This window comes from Bos javanicus, chromosome 5 (assembly GCF_032452875.1).
Source record: "Bos javanicus breed banteng chromosome 5, ARS-OSU_banteng_1.0, whole genome shotgun sequence".
In the NCBI taxonomy this organism is placed as follows: domain Eukaryota; kingdom Metazoa; phylum Chordata; class Mammalia; order Artiodactyla; family Bovidae; genus Bos; species Bos javanicus.
The window spans coordinates 41,202,095-41,221,257 of record NC_083872.1 but is presented as its reverse complement, the minus strand read 5'-3'; the positions used below and the strand labels follow the sequence as shown (position 1 = coordinate 41,221,257).

The 19,163-nt window shown below is 38.8% G+C and overlaps 1 long non-coding RNA gene across 1 annotated transcript; it reads right to left on the bottom strand.

The window, feature by feature from the left end:
• Nucleotides 1–319: 319 nt before the first annotated feature.
• LOC133247526 (uncharacterized) lies at nt 320–18,046 on the bottom strand. The gene is made up of 2 exons (XR_009736421.1): nt 17,917–18,046; nt 320–2,641 (listed from the first exon to the last, which is right to left on the bottom strand). It is a non-coding gene; the product is annotated as an uncharacterized LOC133247526 (long non-coding RNA).
• Nucleotides 18,047–19,163: the final 1,117 nt, after the last annotated feature.

Sequence of the window (19,163 nt, the reverse complement as noted above, 5' to 3'; positions counted from 1 at the left end):
AAAAATCAAATTCTAGTACCCAGGCAGGAAATTCTAAAAGCTTGTGATATTCGTTACTTTTTACATCATAACTTAATACCTTCATTATTTTTTCTTGTGCAATATTGCTTGTGGAAAAACTCAACTGTTAATGAAAAAGATATATAATTTTCATTTGAAAAGCATGGTTCTCTTATAGGTTTTAGGTAAAACTGGACTATATAATTTATTCTGAGCACCTTCCCACAACTTCATTGTTAGTTTACATTAATTTACCCTCTTATATGTTTATTAAGGTGCTAACTAAAAGGTACTTCAAAAAACAACTGCCATAAAAGAGTTCTGATTTATTACACAGTGGATAGCCTTATTTGCATTTGTACAATGCACCAACTATGAAATATAATTATTTGAATGATTAGAATTTGTGTAAGTTTCCTTACAAATAACTTTAAAAGTAGAAGTAGAAGTTTGACTCCAAAATTAGAGTCTTCCTAACCCGCCTCTTCTCAACTAAGAAAAACTGCAACATGAGTGCACAGGAAATATCAGAATATGGACAATTGCCAGGACTTGGTGGTTTTCTAAAGGACTTGGACAAAGACCAGATTCAGTTTTGTAATAAAGTATATAGAATTTTGTTTTAAAGTGACATTTGTACAATAAAGTGGCTGAAAGAATTTCTTTGATCTAAGAAATGGTACATATCTATGTGTGTGATTGTTATATTTTCAACAGACTGACTGCACAGCAAATATACTTGTTTACTTAAGATTTCCACAAAGATTAAAAAAGAATTTTTTGATGAGGTTTTAGATACATTGTTAAAGCCCTTGTAAGAAAAGTATGAAATAAAAGGAACAATTAGTTGAAATACCTACATTTTTTTAAAAAGCCATGTTGCTTAATAACTGTGAAAATTTTATTTTTATCATATTCTTTTAGATAATTTAAATGGTTTTATGTAAATATGCATATGTATATTTCATGGGCACAATGTCAAAGATAAGTCAGATATGAAAGACGGTTCAGTTGCCCAGTCGTATCTGACTCTTTCTGACCCCACAGACTGCAGCATGCCAGGCTTCCCTGTCCATCACCAACTCCTGGAGCTTACTCAAACTCATGTCCATTGAGTTAGTTATGCCATCCGACCATCTCATCCTCTGTCATCCCCTTCTCCTCCCGTCTTCTATCTTTTCCAGGTTCAGGGTCTTTTCCAGTGAGTCAGTTCTTTTCATCAGGTGGCCAAAGTATTGGAGCTTCAGCTTCGGCATCAGTTCTTCCAATGAATATTCAGGACTGATTTCCTTTAGGATGGACTGGTTGGATCTCCTTGCAGTCCAAGGGACTCTCAAGAATCTTCTCAACACCACAGTTCAAAAGCATCAATTCTTTGGTCTCAGCTTTCTTTATAACCCAACTCTCACATCCATACATGACTCCTGGAAAAACCATAACCTTCACTAGATGGACCTTTGTTGGCAAAGCAATGTCTCTGCTTTTTAATATGCTGTCTAGGTTGATCATATGAGTGACAAGTCATCATTCTATAAATAGTAGAATTTGAAGCAAAAATGAATGAAGGCTTACTGACAGAGCTCAAAGAAATACAAGATTCCTTAGGAGAAATACTGATAGTTTAGATGGCAAGCTGGAGGAAAAGAAAAAGAAAATGAGATGCACATATCAGGTTGTTAAATGGATGAAACTCAAAGGAGGAGGTAAATTTATTTGTGCCTAGATCAAAAAGTATGACTGGGTCTCCCCAAAGTAACTAAGGTTTGTATAGGCAATACTGTGTAATGTTTAAGACTGTGGCCTCTGGAGCCACAATACTAGAGTTTGAACCTCAGCTGTTCTCACTTTTTGTTTCCGTGCCTTAGTTTTCTGATCTGTGAAACAGGAGTCATAAGATCTCATATGACTATTGAAAGGATTAAGTGTGATAAAATTTATAAAGATCTTAGTGGTCTAATGCTTATACTTATAAGTATGCTTATACTTATTTAAGCATATAGTAAGCATTCTATGTCACTTCCACTGTATAACTGTGGCATGTAGATAGGGAAACAATGAAAGACTTATTTTCTTGGGCTCCAAAATCACTGTGGATGATGACTGCAGCCATGAAATTAAAAGATGCTTGCTCCTTGGAGGAAAAGCTATGATAAACCTAGTGTGTGCTTAGTCATTCAATAGTGTCTGACTCTTTGCAAACCTAGACAGCATATTAAAAAGCAGAGACATTACTTTGCTAACAAAGGTCTGTTTAGTCAAAGCAGTGGTTTTTCCAGTAGTCATGTACGGATGTGAGAGTTGGACCATAAAGAAGGCTGAGTGCCATAGAATTGATGATTTTGAACTGTGGTGTTGGAGACGTCCCTTGAGAGTCCCTTGGACTGCAAAGAGATCAAACCAGTCAATCCTAAAGGACATCAGTCTTGGGTTTAATGGTGATGGGGTTAGTTTTCCGATTGCCTTTGACTAATCAGTCTGACTCTGGGTCCCTCCTGGTGGAGCATACATTACTCAGCCAAAATGGATACCAGGGAGGAGGATTCTGGGAGGTTGGTAGGACATGTGGTGTCTCCTTTTGATCTTTTCTGAATTCTTCCAGTTGGTGGTGGCTTGTTAGTTCCATGCTCCTTACCAGGAGCTCCTGTGGTAAAACAATTCGTGCAAATGGTTACTATGGTACCCGACCAGGGTGAGTGGTTTCAGTCAATAATAATGATGAGGGGAAAAAGCAATATTGCGAAAGTGCCTTTCTCTTAGACAGTTCTCTGAGGTTGATGGATATTGTGTAACACACTTAACCCGGCACAGTGGAGTTACTGTCTGGAGAAATTGCAGAACAAAAACTAGACAAAAGTCAGCAGCGAGCGTCAATGAAAAAATGTTGCTTGCCATATCAGTAAACAAAGGTTGTTGTAGCCATCAAACCATCACATTACAGCCTCCCCTCCCCAACATGGTGAGGAAACAGGATGCAAACAGGATGCCCACCATCAAGTGGTCAGGCACAGCAGCCACCTCCAAAGATGTACCCTGAGGAGACTCAGAATGGGAAAACACACGATACTGGCCACAGATAGCTGAGGTTCTTATCAAAGGAATGGTTCCAGGGAGCCCAGACTCTTGCACCTTCCCATATATTGAAAAGTGTTAAATTTTTCAACTTGAGATCCTTGGTTTTCCTTAATTAACAGTAGTTTTTTGATATTCTGACTACTCGATCCTTGTTGCAAAAATTCCTGTGTATTCTGGTTCCTCCCTTACTTCTTCAGAACAGCTCTCAGAGCAAAGGAGAAGATTTAAAAAAGAAAAAAAAGTCTTTTTCCTTCTCTCTTAGTTGTCTAAAGAATTTAGGTAAGGTCCTGTTGCCAGAATAGAAATATCACCAGAGATATATGGGATTAATATGGGCTAAATATGGTGGGTGGGAAACTTCACAGGGACTAGAGATCATAGTGCATGCACTCTGAGTTCCATTGTCTCTAGATGACTCAGCAAATATTTGTTTACCAATCATTTGCTTTTCTATCTTCCTGTAAATTGTTTTTCTCCCCTTTAAGTTCCAAACCTCTACTCCCAATATCCTCTTTTGTGTTGAGCTGAAGATGGTATTTAAGGTGAGGTTTGCAGCCATTTTAGCAAGTTCTTCAGTTTTCCTGTGTCCATCCCCTGTGTTATTATTGTTGTTCAGTCGCTCAGTGGTATCTGGCTCTTTGTGACCCCATGGACTGCAGCACACCAGTCATCCCTGTCCTTCACCATCTCCCAGAGTTTGCTCAAACTCATGTCCATTGAGTGGGTGATGCCATCTCTGTATACATGTTGTTAAATTTTTGTTAGATATTTTCCTGTTAATCTGTTTCAAGTCAATTTAACTCTTAGACCAGTTAGAAGAACCTAGAGGAGTAGAGGAAAATTTCTTGCCCTGCAACAGTTGAAACTAAGTAAAGGGTATGCAGGATTCAGTATGTTACTTTTCAACTTTTCTGTAAACTTGACTTTTTTTATACAAATAGAAAAATAAAAAACAGTATGCTGCTGTTGCTGCTGCTGCTGCTAAGTCGCTTCAGTCGTGTCGGACTCTGTGAAACCCCATAGACGGCAGCTCACCAGGCTCTGCCATCCCTGGGATTCCCCAGGCAAGAACACTGGAGTGGGTTGCCATTTCCTTCTCCAATGCATGAAAGTGAAAAGTGAAAGTGAAGGTGCTCACTTCGTGTCCGACTCTTTACGACCCCATGGACTGCAGCCCAACAGGCTCCTCCGTCCATGGGATTCTCCAGGCAAGAGTACTACATATTGAAGAGGAAATTCTACTTTAGGTTCTGTATTATGCTCTATATCCAGAAATGTAGTCTTGAATGTTATTATTTTTAGATCAATGATTATTCCATAATTTTGTCTTATTTTAAAGCATTTTCTCAAGTTGGAATATTCTTTGTAATTTTGATAATAGTTATTTTAAAATGTAATGCATATTTTATTATGCATTTATTATCACTATCCCTATAACAATCCTGAAAGATAAATGCTGTTTTTTCCATTTTTCACATAAGGAGAATAAAGGCTCAAACATGTTATTTGCCATTGATCACACGCAACTATAAATGTTGGTACTGTGATTTCTGCCCAATTCTACCATAATTCAAACTATGCTCTTTTGTTCTATCACGTGCTTCCAATGGAGAGATTCATTTGTTGATGATTGAGCAACTTTCCTCTGGGGAAAGCCATTTATACAAAGCAAAACCTATTAAAATGGTATTCTAACACAAAATGAGGGGAAACATGACTTCTGTTGCTTTATCTAAATCTCAAACTTGACAAAATATGAACCCCTTTTCAAAAACTTTCAAAATGCAGGTTCTTTGTCCTATTCAGTTGACTCATCATAAGAACTAACACCCAAAAAAGATGTCCCTTTCGTTTAGGGGACTGGAATGCAAAAGTAGGAAGTCAAGAAACACCTGGAGTAATAGGCATATTTGGCCTTGAAATACGGAATGAAGCAGAGCAACAACTAACAGAGTTTTGCCAAGAAAATGCACTGGTCATAGCAAACACTCTCTTCCAAAAACACAAGAGAAGACTCTACACATGGACATCACCAGATGGTCAACACCAAAATCACATGGATTATATTCTTTGCAGCCAAAGATGGAAAAGCTCTATACAGTCAACAAAAACAAGACCAGGAGCTGACTGTGGCTCAGATCATGAACTCCTTATCACCAAATTCAGACTGAAATTGAAGAAAGTAGGGAAAACCACTAGACCATTCAGGTATGACCTAAATCAAATCCCGTATACAGTGGAAGTGAGAAATAGATTTAAGGGACTAGATCTGATAGATACAGAGCATGATGAACTATGGAATGAGGCTCGTGACATTGTACAGGAGACAGGGATCAAGACCATCCCCATGGAAAAGAAATGCAAAAAAGCAAAATGGCTGTCTGGGGAGGCCTTACAAATAGCTGTGAAAAGAAGAGAAGTGAAAAGCAAAGGAGAAAAGGAAAGATATAAGCATCTGAATGCAGAGTTCCAAAGAATAGCAAGGAGAGATAAGAAAGCCTTCCTCAGTGACCAATGCAAAGAAATAGAGGAAAACAACAGAATGGGAAAGACTAGAGATCTCTTCAAGAAAACTAGAGATACCAAGGGAACATTTCATGCAAAGATGGGCTCGATAAAGGACAGGAATTGTATGGACCTAACTAAAGCAGAAGATATTAAGAAGAGGTGGCAAGAATACACAGAAGAACTGTACAAAAAAGAGCTTCACGACCCAGATAATCACGATGGTGTGATCACTGACCTAGAGCCAGACATCCTGGAATGTGAAGTCAAGTGGGCCTTAGAAAGCATCACTACAAACAAAGCTAGTGGAGGTGATGGAATTCCAGTTGAGCTGTTTCAAATCCTGAAAATGATGCTGTGAAATGCTGCACTCAATATGCCAGCAAATTTGGAAAACTCAGCAGTGGCCACAGGACGGGAAAAGGTCAGTTTTTTTCCCAATCCCAATGAAAGGCAATGCCAGAGAATGCTCAAACTACTGCACAATTGCACTAATCTCACATGCTAGTAAAGTAATGCTCAAAATTCTCCAAGCTGAGGCTTCAGCAATAGGTGAACCATGAACTTCCTGATGTTCAAGCTGGTTTTAGAAAAGGCAGAGGAACCAGAGATCAAATTGCCGATGTCTGCTGGATCATGGAAAAAGCAAGAGAGTTCCAGAAAAACATCTATTTCTGCTTTATTGACTATGCCAAAGCCTTTGACTGTGTGCATCACAATTAACTGTGGAAAATTCTGAAAGAGATGGGAATACCAGAGTACCTGACCTGCCTCTTGAGAAATCTGTATGCAGGTCCGGAAGCAACAGTGAGAACTGGACATGGAACAACTGACTGGTTCCAAATAGGAAAAGGAGTATGTCAAGGCTGTATATTGTCACCCTGCTTAGTTAACTTATATGCAGAGTACATCATGAGAAACGCTGGTCTGGAAGAAACACAAGCTGTGATCAAGATTTCTTGGAGAAATGTCAATAACCTCAGATATGCAGATGACACCACCCTTATGGCAGAAAGTGAAGAGGAACTAAAAAGCCTCTTGATGAAAGTGAAAGTGGAGAGTGAAAAAGTTGGCTTAAATCTCAACATTCAGAAAACAAAGATTATGGCATCTGGTCCCATCACTTCATGGCAAATAGATGGGGAAACAGTGGAAACAGTGTCAGACTCTATTTTTGGGGGGCTCCAAAATCACTGCAGATGGTGACTGCAGTCATGAAATTAAAAGATGCTTACTCCTGGGAAGGAAAGTTATGACCAACCTAGACAGCATATTCAAAAGCAGAGACATTACTTTGCCAACAAAGGTCCGTCTAGTCAAGGCTATGGTTTTTCCTGTGGTCATGTATGGATGTGAGAGTTGGACTGTGAAAAAGGCTGAGCGCCGAAGACTTGATGCTTTTGAACTGTGGTGTTGGAGAAGATTCTTGAGAGTCCCTTGGACTGCAAGGAGATCCAATCAGTCCATTCTGAAGGAGACCAGCCCCGGGATTTCTTTGGAAGGAATGATGCTAAAGCTGAAACTCCAGTACTTTGGCCACCTCATGCGAAGAGTTGACTCATTGGAAAAGACTCTGATGCTGGGCGGGATTGGGGGCAGGAGAAGAAGGGGACCACAGAGAATGAGATGGCTGGCATCACTGACTCGATGGACATGAGTCTGAGTGAACTCCAGGAGTTGGTGATGGACAGGAAGGCCTGGCGTGCTGCAATTCATGGGGTCGTGAAGAGTCGGACACGACTGAGCAACTGAACTGAACTGAACTGAACTAAAGCAAGAGTTAATGGATCAACTACATATTTGATAGTGCTATTTCAAATAGTGGCATTTGGCTCTTCAAGTTCCTAAAATTTTCCATTTTAAAGTACTCATATTCTTATTAACAAGTGGCACTTTCTGCCTGTAAGGCAAAGCATCAGTCATCAGCAAATATTTATTGAGCACTTCATGAGTGCTTAGCATATCATGTATGCATTTTACTGGAAATCCTATTGCAAACGTAACCACATTTTGTTTCTGCTGAAGATAGTAACAGTACATGACTTTTTGCCTCTTAATTTAAAAGCTTTTGACATTATCAAAAACATTATAGGATAGTTATTTGATGGAAAAGATCTTTCCTTTCAAAAATTGAATTATAGTTGATGTATAACATTATATTAGTTTCAGATGTACAACATAGTGATTAAATATTTTTATAAAATATATTCCATGTTATTCCCGAATGAAAGGCAAAAAGATATGACACTTAAAGATGAACTCCCCGAGGTCAGATCAGATCAGATCAGTCGCTCAGTCGTGTCCGACTCTTTAGGATCCCATGAATCGGAGCACGCCAGGCCTCCCTGTCCATCACCAACACCTGGAGTTCACTCAGACTCACACCCATTGAGTCAGTGATGCCATCCAGCCATCTCATCCTCTGTCGTCCCCTTCTCCTCCTGCCCCCAATCCCTCCCAGCATCAGAGTCTTTTCCAATGAGTCAACTCTTCGCATGAGGTGGCCAAAGTACTGGAGTTTCAGCTTTAGCATCATTCCTTCCAAAGAAATCCCAGGGCTGGTCTCCTTCAGAATGGACTGATTGGATCTCCTTGCAGTCCAAGGGACTCTCAAGAGTCTTCTCCAACACCACAGTTCAAAAGCATCAAGTCTTCGGTGCTCAGCCTTCTTCACAGTCCAACTCTCACATCCATACATGACCACAGGAAAAACCATAGCCTTGACTAGACGGACCTTTGTTGGCAAAGTAATGTCTCTGCTTTTGAATATGCTATCTAGGTTGGTCATAACTTTCCTTCCCAGGAGTAAGCGTCTTTTAATTTCATGGCTGCAGTCACCATCTGCAGTGATTTTGGAGCCCCCAAAAATAGAGTCTGACACTGTTTCCACTGTTTCCCCATCTATTTCCCATGAAGTGGTGGGACCGGATGCCATGATCTTCGTTTTCTGAATGTTGAGCTTTAAGCCAACTTTTTCACTCTCCACTTTCACTTTCATCAAGAGGCTTTTGAGTTCCTCTTCACTTTCTGCCATAAGGGTGGTGTCATGCTACTGTAATGTCATGCTACTTAATATGCTACTGTAGAACAACAGAGAAATAGCTCCAGAAGGAATGAAGAGGCTGAGTAAAAATGGAAAAAATGCCTAGTTGTGAATGTGTCTGATGGTGAAAGTAAATGCTAATGCTGTAAAGAATAATATTGCATAGGAACCTGGAATGTTAGGTCCATGAATCCAGGTAAATTGGAGGTGGTCAAACAGGAGATGGCCAGAGTGAACATCAACATTTTAGGACTCTGTGAGGTAAAATGGACAGGAATGGATGAATTTAATTCAAATGACCATTATATCTACAACTGTGGGCAAGAATCCCTTCTTTGGATAAAGACCAGACTTGGTGTGGTTGGTTGTGGTTCATTTCACTTGCCCCATGGTATCTTCCATTCCACATTATTGTGCAGTGTTCACTTTTCATAACTGTCATAATTGGTTTTAAATCTAGAATGTTTTTTGTTACACTTAAGTAGAGAATCACATGCAGAAATATGGTCAAGAAGGTTTTTTCACGTCTATGAAACCCAAACATCAAAGCGATTAAGATAACCAAGGTGGTGCAAATGACATTGTAAGCTTGATTTGATCATTTTGAGTATGTCAGCTATTTCCCACTTGGCATAATGTTGGTTGTTCTTTATTAATGCCTTGATTTGATTGCTATCAACTTCAACTGGTCTACCTGACCACAGAGCACTGTCCAGTGAGAAATCTCCAGTGCAAAACTTCTCAAACCGCTTTAAAAAAAAATTATTTTAACTGGAGGCTAATTATTTCACAATACTGTAGTGGTTTTTGCCATAGATTTACATGAATCAGCCACAGGTGTACACGTGTCCCCCATCCTGAACCCCCTCCTACCTCCCTCCCCATCCCATTCCTCAGGGTCATCTCAGTGCACTGACCCTGAGTGCCCTGTCTCATGCATCAAACCTGGACTGGCGATCTATTTCACGTATGGTAATATACATGTTTCAATGCTATTCTCTCAAATCATCCCACCCTGGCCTTCTCCCACTGAGTCCAAAAGTTTGTTCTTTACATCTGTGTCTCTTTTGCTGTCTTGCATATAGGGTCTTTGTTACCATCTTTCTAAATTCTCTCTCTTTCTCTCTCTCTCTCTCTCTCTCTCTCTCTGTGTATATATATATATATATATATATATGTTAATATACTGTATTGCTGTTTTTCTTTCTGACTTACTTCACTCTGTATAATAGGCTCCAGTTTTATCCACCTCGTTAGAACGGATTCAAATGCATTCTTTTTAATAGCTGAGTAATATTCCATTGTGTATATGTACCACAACTTGCTTATCCATTTATCTGCCAATAGACATCTAGGTTGCTTCCATGTCCTAGCTATTGTAAGCAGTGCTGTGATGAACATTGGGGTACATGTATCTCTTTCAGTTCTGGTTTCCTCAGATTATATGCTCAGGAGTGGTATTTCTGGGTCATAAGGCAGTTCTATTACCAGTTTTTAAGGAATCTCCACACTGTTCTTCATAGTGGCTGTACCAGTTTGCATTCCCACCAACAGTGTAAGAGGGTTCCCTTTTGTCCGCACCCTCTCCAACGTTTATTGTTTGTAGACTTTTTGATAGCAGCCATTCTGACCAGCGTGAGATGGTACCTCATTGTGGTTTTAATTTGCATTTCTCTGATAATTAGTGATGTTGAACATCTTTTCATGTGTTTGTTAGCCATCTGTTTGTCTTCTTTGGAGAAATGTCTGTTTAGTTCTTTAGCCCATTTTCAAACCACTTTTTTGACTCGTTTAATCAGTCACAACACCCTTTTCATACACAGAACAAATCTTCTTGTTTTTCAGTTGCATTTTTACCTTTCTTTAAATAATAAATCATAATATGCAAAAAATGTTGCTTTCCCCCTTCCGTCTTAATTATTAAATTGGCTACACAAAAATTCAACAATTTTGATAAGCTTTTTTAAAACTGCATGCTGATATGGCAGCTGTCACAAAACAATCTAACAAAACTGTTTTGAATGAAATTAAAGAGAACTAAGCAAAGGTCCGTCTAGTCAAGGCTATGGTTTTTCCTGTGGTCATGTATGGATGTGAGAGTTGGACTGTGAAGAAAGCTGAGCACCGAAGACTTGATGGTTTTGAACTGTGGTGTTGGAGAAGACTCTTGAGAGTCCCTTGGCCTGCAAGGAGATCCAACCAGTCCATTCTGAAGGAGATCAGCCCTGGGATTTCTTTGGAAGGAATGATGCTAAAGCTGAAACTCCAGTACTTTGGCCACCTCATGCGAAGAGTTGACTCATTGGAAAAGACTCCGATGCTGGGAGGGATTATGGGCAGGAGGAAAAGCGGATGACAGAGGATGAGATGGCTGCATGGCATCACCAACTCGATGGACGTGAGTTTAAGTGAACTCCGGGAGATGATGATGGACAGGGAGGCCCGGTGTGCTGCGATTCGTGGGGTCACAAAAAGTTGGACACAACTGAGTGACTGATCTGATCTGATCTGATCTGAAGCACTACTAGAGCCATCTTACAGAAAACAAACAAACTTTTTGGCCAACCCAATAGTATTATGCTATCTGTTAGTAGTGAGTTTTATTTCTTCACTTCCAATTTGGATGACTTTTCTTTCTTTTTTTGGTCTGATTGCTGTGGATAGGACTTCCAATAATGTGTTAAGTAGAAATGGTGAGAGCAGGCATCCTTGTCTTGCTTCTGATTTCAGAGGTAAAGTTTTTAGTTTTCACCACTGACTAATATCAGATGTGAGTTTGTCACAAATGGCCTTTATTATGTTGAGATATGTTTCTACTATATGAGCTTTGTTGAGAGTTTTCATCATGAATGAGGGTCAAATTTGGTCAAACACTTTTTCTAACTTACAGTGGTGATCACGTAATTTTTATCCCTCATTTTTTAGTGTGGTATAACATTGATATATAAGCAGTGAACCATCCTTGCATCCTTGGAATAAACCTCACTTAATCATGATATACGATCCTTTTAATATATTTTGGGATTCTGCTTGTTAATATTTGAAGAGTTTTTATATCTCTTTGAGAGATATTATTATTGTTCTCATGAGAGATATTATTATTGTTGTTCAGTCACCAAGTCATGTCTGACTCTTTGTGACCCCATGGACTACAGGATGCCAGATTTCCCTGTCCCTTACCATCTCCCAGAGTTTTTCCAAGTTCATGTCTATTGCTCAGTGATACCATCCAACCATCCCATCCTCTGTCACCCTCTTTTCCTTCTGCCTTCAATCTTTCCCAGCATCAGGGTCTTTTCCAATGAGTTGACTGTTTGCGTCAGGTTATCATACTACTCCCTTCTGGTCTGCAAAGTTGCTGCTAAAAAATTAACTGATAACCTTATAGAGGTTATTTTGCATGTGACTCTTTGTTTTTCTCTTGGTGTCTTTACAATTTTCCTGTTATATTTAACTTTCACTATTTTAATCGCGTTATGGTCTGGAACTCATTGGATTCATTTTGTTTGGGAGTCTCTGTGCTTCCTATAACTGGATATCTGTCCTTCTCCAGGTTCAGGAAGTTTTCAGCCATAATTTCATCATATACATTTTCTACCCCTTTCTCTCTCTCTTCTCCTTCTGAGACTCCTATAATATAAATGTTAATTGCTTGATATTGTTTCTGAGATGCCTTAAGCTATTCCTATCTTTAAAAAATTACTTTTTTCTTTTTGCTGTTTTAAATGGGTGATTTCCATTGTTCTATCTTCCAGATCATTTATATGTTCTTTTGTATTATCTAGACTGCTTTTAATTTTCTCTAGTGTCATTTTTTAAAAATTTAGTTATTTGCCTCAGCTCTGACTGGTTCTTTTTTATACTTTCTGATTCTTTGTTAAAATTCTCAGTGTTCATCTATTCTTTTCCCTGGTTAGTTAGCTTTTTATGTTTTTTATTTGAAAGATTTTATCAGGTAAATTACTTTTCTCTGTATCATTATGGTCTTTCATGGGTTTTTTTTTTTTCCTTTTTCTTTAATTTGAATCATATTTGTTTAACTTTGTAAAATTGGGTGAAATGGTTAGTATTTTGTTCTTGAAAGTGGTTCCTTATGTGCAGCATCATTATGCATTCTTCATGTACTAAGCATTCTTCACCCTACACTTAGGCTTGTTCCCTTCTGAGTGTGTGCAACGACAGGTGCTCTGGTGATGGCAGTCTCTACCCTGGAGCTAGTCTTGCTCCCTTTTGATGGTGCATGTTGATGGCCACTCCTGTTGGCAGTCTCTTCCCTGGAGTTAGTCTTGTCCCCCTCCCCCCTCCCCGAGTGTGTGCCTCAACTTCCATGCTGGCAATGATTTCCTCTACCTTGGTCAGAAGCAGGACTTAGGTCAGAACTGGTTCTATTCCTTCCATATGCACATTCTCATTGGCAATGGTAGCCACTGCCTTAGCAGGGAGTAGTACTGAAGCAAGAGGATCTAGAGTGGGATCTTCATATGGGCTGAGTAGGTCTGGGGGCACAAGGGTTGTAATCCTGGCAAGCTGGCCAGAGCCTCAGGTAGTTTTCAATCTTCTGCCTACACATTGTGACTAGGAGTAAGCAAGTCTGTGTGTTTGCTTCTTAAGAGCGGAGTCCTCGTTTCTACAATCCTCCTGTAGGCCCCACTGGTTTTTAAGTTAGCCAGTTGTGTTCATTATTCCAGTGTTAGACCTCAGAGCTGGGGTGCCTAATAAGTAACTTGAATTCCTTGATCTCCAGAGAAGATCCCCAAGCCTGTGATTTCCCCCTCCTTTTCTGTGTACTCTATAAGGGGTGTTGGTCTTGAGTAGATGCAGGCCTCTTTCTCCTTCCTACCAGACTCTGTGTGGATCTTTCTTTATAGGCTTGGTTATAGAAAAGCTCTTCTACTAGTTCCCAGGTTGATTTCAGTGAGACCTGATCTATGCGGTTGTAGTTCTGATGTGTTTGTGAGAGGAGATGAGCCCAACATCTTCCTTCTCTATCATCTTGATTTTCTTTGGTGAACTATTTTTAACATAACAATTTACTTATAAACTCCAAATGAAGCAAGTAAGAATGTTTATGTGTAAAGTTTAAGAAAATTCACAAACTTCTTGATAAAGTCAGTTGAATATTTAAAAATAAGAACTCTTCTTGACTTTGGGAAGATTTCAATATGAGAGGACAAATGAGATCATCTGTTCGGATTATCTCTAACATGTATGCTTAGATGAATAAAAGTGAGTATAGAGATTGTCAGGGAGGAAGAAGTGTTTTTCTTCTACCCTTCTAGGTTCTTCTGGCTGGCCTAAGAATTAAATTGATGTGGAGACAGGTTAATAATAGACGATTTAAGTAGAAAATCAAACTAACTTTTAATAACAAGTACACACTGGACAGTTCCAGAAAAAAACTGAGTAACTCACCAAAAGGACCAAAACCCTTACTTAACCACAATTCTCAGCTAAAGAAAAAAAAAGGGATATTGGGGGAATTGATTTGGAACTCAAGGAGAGGAAGGCAATTTACATGACTATGGAAAAACAAGTTTGGTGAACAGCTATGTGCTTAGTTGTGCAGAGACAATGAGACACAGCATGAAATTTCAACAAACAGACTTTGCTTGGTTCCTTCCTGTCTAAGCACTCGGTTCATACTATAGTTATTCATAGTAATAACTCCCTTCCTGGACAAGGTCCTCTACCTGTACATTCTTTTAGATATTAAAGAGGAAAGTTCAAGCTTCTTCTTGAGCCTTTGTGGCCCTTGATTGTTTCAATTTAAAATGATTCACATACCAAAGAAACATTTTGGGGTGGCAAATTATGCTCCCCTACAAGATAATTGTTTAAGGGTATAAGAACAAAAGAGTATTTGCTAGAAATTTTACTAATAATGCTTAGGTATATGATGATTTAAGTAAAGAAACTTGAAACTTCCCTGGCTGTCCAGTAGCTAAGACTACATTCCCAATGCAGAGAGCCTGGGTTCCATGCCTGTTCAGGGAACTAGATCCCACACGCTTCAACTAAGATCTCACATGATGCAATGAAGGTCAAAGATCCCATGTGCCACAACTAAGACCCAGTGCAGCCAAATAAATACATATTAAAAAAAATAAGTAAATAAATTGTCTATAATAGTTAATTTCCTCAAACGCTGTTTGATGGAATGGATGCTCCCAAGATTCTTTTTAACAATAGGCTCAGAAGTTGAGGTCATTTTGCTACAGATCCTTACCCCTTTAAGCAGACAGTTAGTCTCAATGACTGAATATGACTCATTCTGTCTTTGCAGTAATCCATTTTTTCCCCTCTTTGGGGCATGAATTGTAAACTACTTTTAAGTGGTGATAGTCTGGCTTTATTCCTTTCTTTTCTATACACCCTGGGAGCATTTCAAACAGTAACATTCTTGAAGGTAAACTTGTGAAGGGAAATTTAAAAGCAAACATTCACTCTAGGAAAAGGCAGAGCAATGACAGCTTTTGTTTCCAAGATTCCAATGGTTTTGCTGAGAATAAGGAGAATCCCAGAGACTCAGCAAAAATTGGGACATAGGATATTTTTCTTGAGGCATGTCCCTGCATACCTGTCCTACCTTCATGCTGTAGGAAAAAAATTTTCAGATTATCTTTAAAGTCTGGCACAGATTCATCTTTCTTTTGTTTGCAGGTTTGAATAATAGGCCAATCAGTGTGGGCAGGGAACTCTAGGAATAGCTTATAAAATATTGGCTGCTATTTCATGATATTTTCTTGTTCATAAGGTGACCCTGTTGGATATTGATCTCAATATCAGTCTTGGGGTTATGCCATTCTGCTTCCTGCACCTATTGTGGGGCTTCACCAGGTCTTACCAGCATGTGTAGAAGGTAGTTAAGATTTGCCAGTCTGGAGTCATAGGCCCTGAGGAAAATTACATTCTTTAGAAAACTTTTGGGAATCCTTTCTAGGTTTAGGAAATTCTTTAACTGAGGCCCTTAGCTTGGTTTTTAACCCAAAAGTAAAAGATATTTGAAGGTGGTTATACAAGAGATAGTCTTATTTTAAAACATAATTATTTAACACTTTCTATAGAGCAGAAAATTCTTAAAGAGATGGGAATACCAGACCACCTACCTGCCTCCTGAGAAACCTGTATGCAGGTCAAGAAACGACAGTTAGAACTGGACATGGAACAATGGGCTGGTTCAAAACTGGGAAAGGAGTACATCAAGGCTGTATATTGTCACCCTGCTTATTTAACTTATATTCAGAGTGCATCATGAGAAATGCCAGGCTGGATGAAGAACAACCTGGATACTGAATCAAGATAGCTGGGAGAAATATCAATAACCTCTGATATGCAGATGACATCACCCTTATGGCAAAGAGTGAAGAGAAACTAAAGAGCCTCTTGATGAAGGTGAACGAGGAGAGTGGAAAAGTGGCTTAAAGCTCAACATTCAAAAAACTAAGATCATGGCATTAAGTCCCATCACTTCATGTCAAATAGATGGGAAAACAGTGACAGACTTTATTTTCTTGAGCTCCAAAATCACTGCAGATGGTTTGACTGTAGTCATGAAATTAAAGGATGTTTGCTTCTTGGAAGAAAAGCTATGACAAACCTAGATAGCATATTAAAAAGCAGAGACATTATTTTGTCAACATAGGTCTGTATAGTCAAAGTTATGGTTTTTCCAGTAGTCATGTATGGATGTGAGAGTTGGACCATAAAGAAAACGGAGCACCTAAGAATTGATGCTTTTGAACTGTGGTATTGGAGAAGACTCTTGAGAGTGCCTTGGACTGAAAGGAGGTCAAACCAGTCAATTCTAAAGGAAATCAATCCTGAATATTCATTGGAAGGACTGATGCTGAAGCTGAAACTCCAATACTTTGCTGCCAGATGTGAGGAGCTGACTCATTAGAAAATCCCCATGCTGGGAAAGATTGGAGGCAGGAGGAGACGGAAGATGAGATGGTTGGGTGGCATCACTGACTCAATGGACATGAATTAGAGCAAGTTGCGGGAAATGGTGAAGGACAGGAAAGCCTGGCATGCTGCAGCCCATGGGGTTGCAAAGAGTCGGACATGACAGAGTGACTAAACAACAACAATAGAATAGAAAGGCAATTCAGACAGAGGATTAGTAGACTCAGATAACACAGAGTGAAGCAGTAGGAGTCATGTTAATCTTATAGCCTTTTGGAGGGAGTACCTCGTGTGTCTTTAATTTTTTAATAGCTTTTTGCAATGAAAACTGCAATGAAGCTATTTTAGAATCTCAAAGTTTTGGGAGGCTTCTATAGCCAATTAAAATAGATATCCCATTTTGTTTATTTGATTTGGGAACCACTGCTTTCCAGTGTACTCATTAGTAAGATTTTTCTGTCATTATAGATATCTACAGTTTCCAGGATCATAGTTCTTAAAAATAAGTAGGTGTTCTAGAAGGTGAAGGACTCAATTATTTGGGACTTGAGTATCCTATTTCTCTAGATAAGCCTTGGGTCTGTCAGAATTAAATTAATACCTAAGAGGAATGTGTCCCTGGGTTGAGAGTTTTGTGGTGTTTTCCAGGGTACCAATTTATCCTAGCACCAGAGTCTTAGGTTTAAGTGGCAAATGCTCTGATAGCTTCTAAATGCCTGATTTATACCCACCAATTTTGCAACTTTGGCTTCTGAGACTCCCGTCAGCAGTGGATCTATTATTCATTTACCTCATGTTCACATTAAAAGTAATAACAGTAACTGAGGAAGCAGGAGTATGGACATCAGCAATAACCAAAGAAACAGTACTGTGGAATGGCCAAGGGCTAGATCCAGGTGGACTGATCTGCCAGGTCAAGCTAACCTGTTAATCCCTGGACAGCAATTGTAGACTAACCAAATTCTAAAGACTGGTGTTCTGATAGAGCCTTCTGTCAGTCTAGACTGATCTGTTAACCTGGGACTGGAAAGTCAAAAATAGTGAGAGCCTGGATTAGAATCTGAGAGAAACTTATCCATGACTGTTTGAAACAGCAAGAAAGACAGAACCCAAAGTATTCAGTGGGTACTAACATCTGCATTTCTTAGTGCCTCTGAAACTTTGGATTCCACTGTTACTACCAAAACTGAAAAAATAAAATTCAACTGAATAGATTTTGAAGATTCAGTAATTCATTAATCAGGCAGCATCCAGTCTAGCAGACTGAAAGGAATATGATGAGTTATATAAGCCAAGAGATTTGGAGCAGGAATAAGGAAGCTTTACTAGGCAAGATTGGTTATCCAAAGGTTACTCTTTTGATAGGCATTGGCATTTGGCAGATTACTTACCCAATACTCACTAGGTGAGTTCTGATTGATTAGCTTAAGATTCTGTTTCTGGGAGAACCAAAACTGTGACTATGTTCAGTCTCAGTTTGGTGACATGAGCTTTCCCATCTGACTCTGTTTTGAGCCTGCTGTCTTGTTTATAGCAGAACCTGGTTGGTATCTAGGTTACGTAATTTCATATATCAAAGAGTGATGATGTAAAACTCCTAGAAGATAACACAGGCAAAAACGTTCTCTGACATAAATCATACAAATGTTTTCTTAGGTCAATCTACTAAGGCAATAGAAATAAAAGCAAAAATAAACAAATGAAACCTAATCAAATTTCTAAGTGTTTGCATAGCAAAGGAAACCATAAATGAAATAAAAAGACAACTTCTGCACTGACAGAAAATATTTGCAAATGTTGTGACTGAATAATTTCTAAAGGGATAAGTTTCAAAAATATATAAACAGCTCATACAACTCTTAAACAAACAAACAAAAAAAACAAACAATCCAATTAAAAAAAAAAAATGGGCAGAAGACCAAAATAGATGTTTCTCCAAAGAAAACATACAGATGACCAATAGGCACATGAAAAGATGCCCAACCTTGCTAATTATTATTACAGAAATGCAAATCAAAGCTACAATGAAGTGCCACCATACACTGATGTCAGAATGGCCATAAATTTTTAAAAAATCTACAAATAAAAAATGTGTGAGAGGGTGTGGAGAAAAAGGAACACCACCAACACTGTTGGTGGGAATGTAAGTTGATGCAGCCATTATGTAAAACAGTATGAGGTTCCTCAAAAATCTAAAAATAGGGTTGCTATGTGATTCTGCAATCCCACTCCTGGACATATATCCAGGCAAAAATATAATTCAAAAAGACACACGCACCCCTGTATTCACTGCAGCACTATCTGCAATAGCCAAGACATGGAAGCAACCTAAATGTTCATCAGTAGATGAATGGATGAAGAAGATGTGGTATACATATGTAATATTACTTAGCCATAAAAGGAATAAAATAATGACATTTGAAACAACATTGATGGGCCTAGAGATTATTATACTAAGTGAAGTAAGCCAAACAGAGAAAGCCAAATATCATATGATATTGCTTACATGTGGAATCTAAAAAAAAATGATACAAATGAACTTATTTATTAAACAGAAATAGACCCTGAGACATAGAAAACAAATTGATGGTTTACCAAAGAGGAAAGTGCTATGGGAATTATAAATTAGGATATTGAG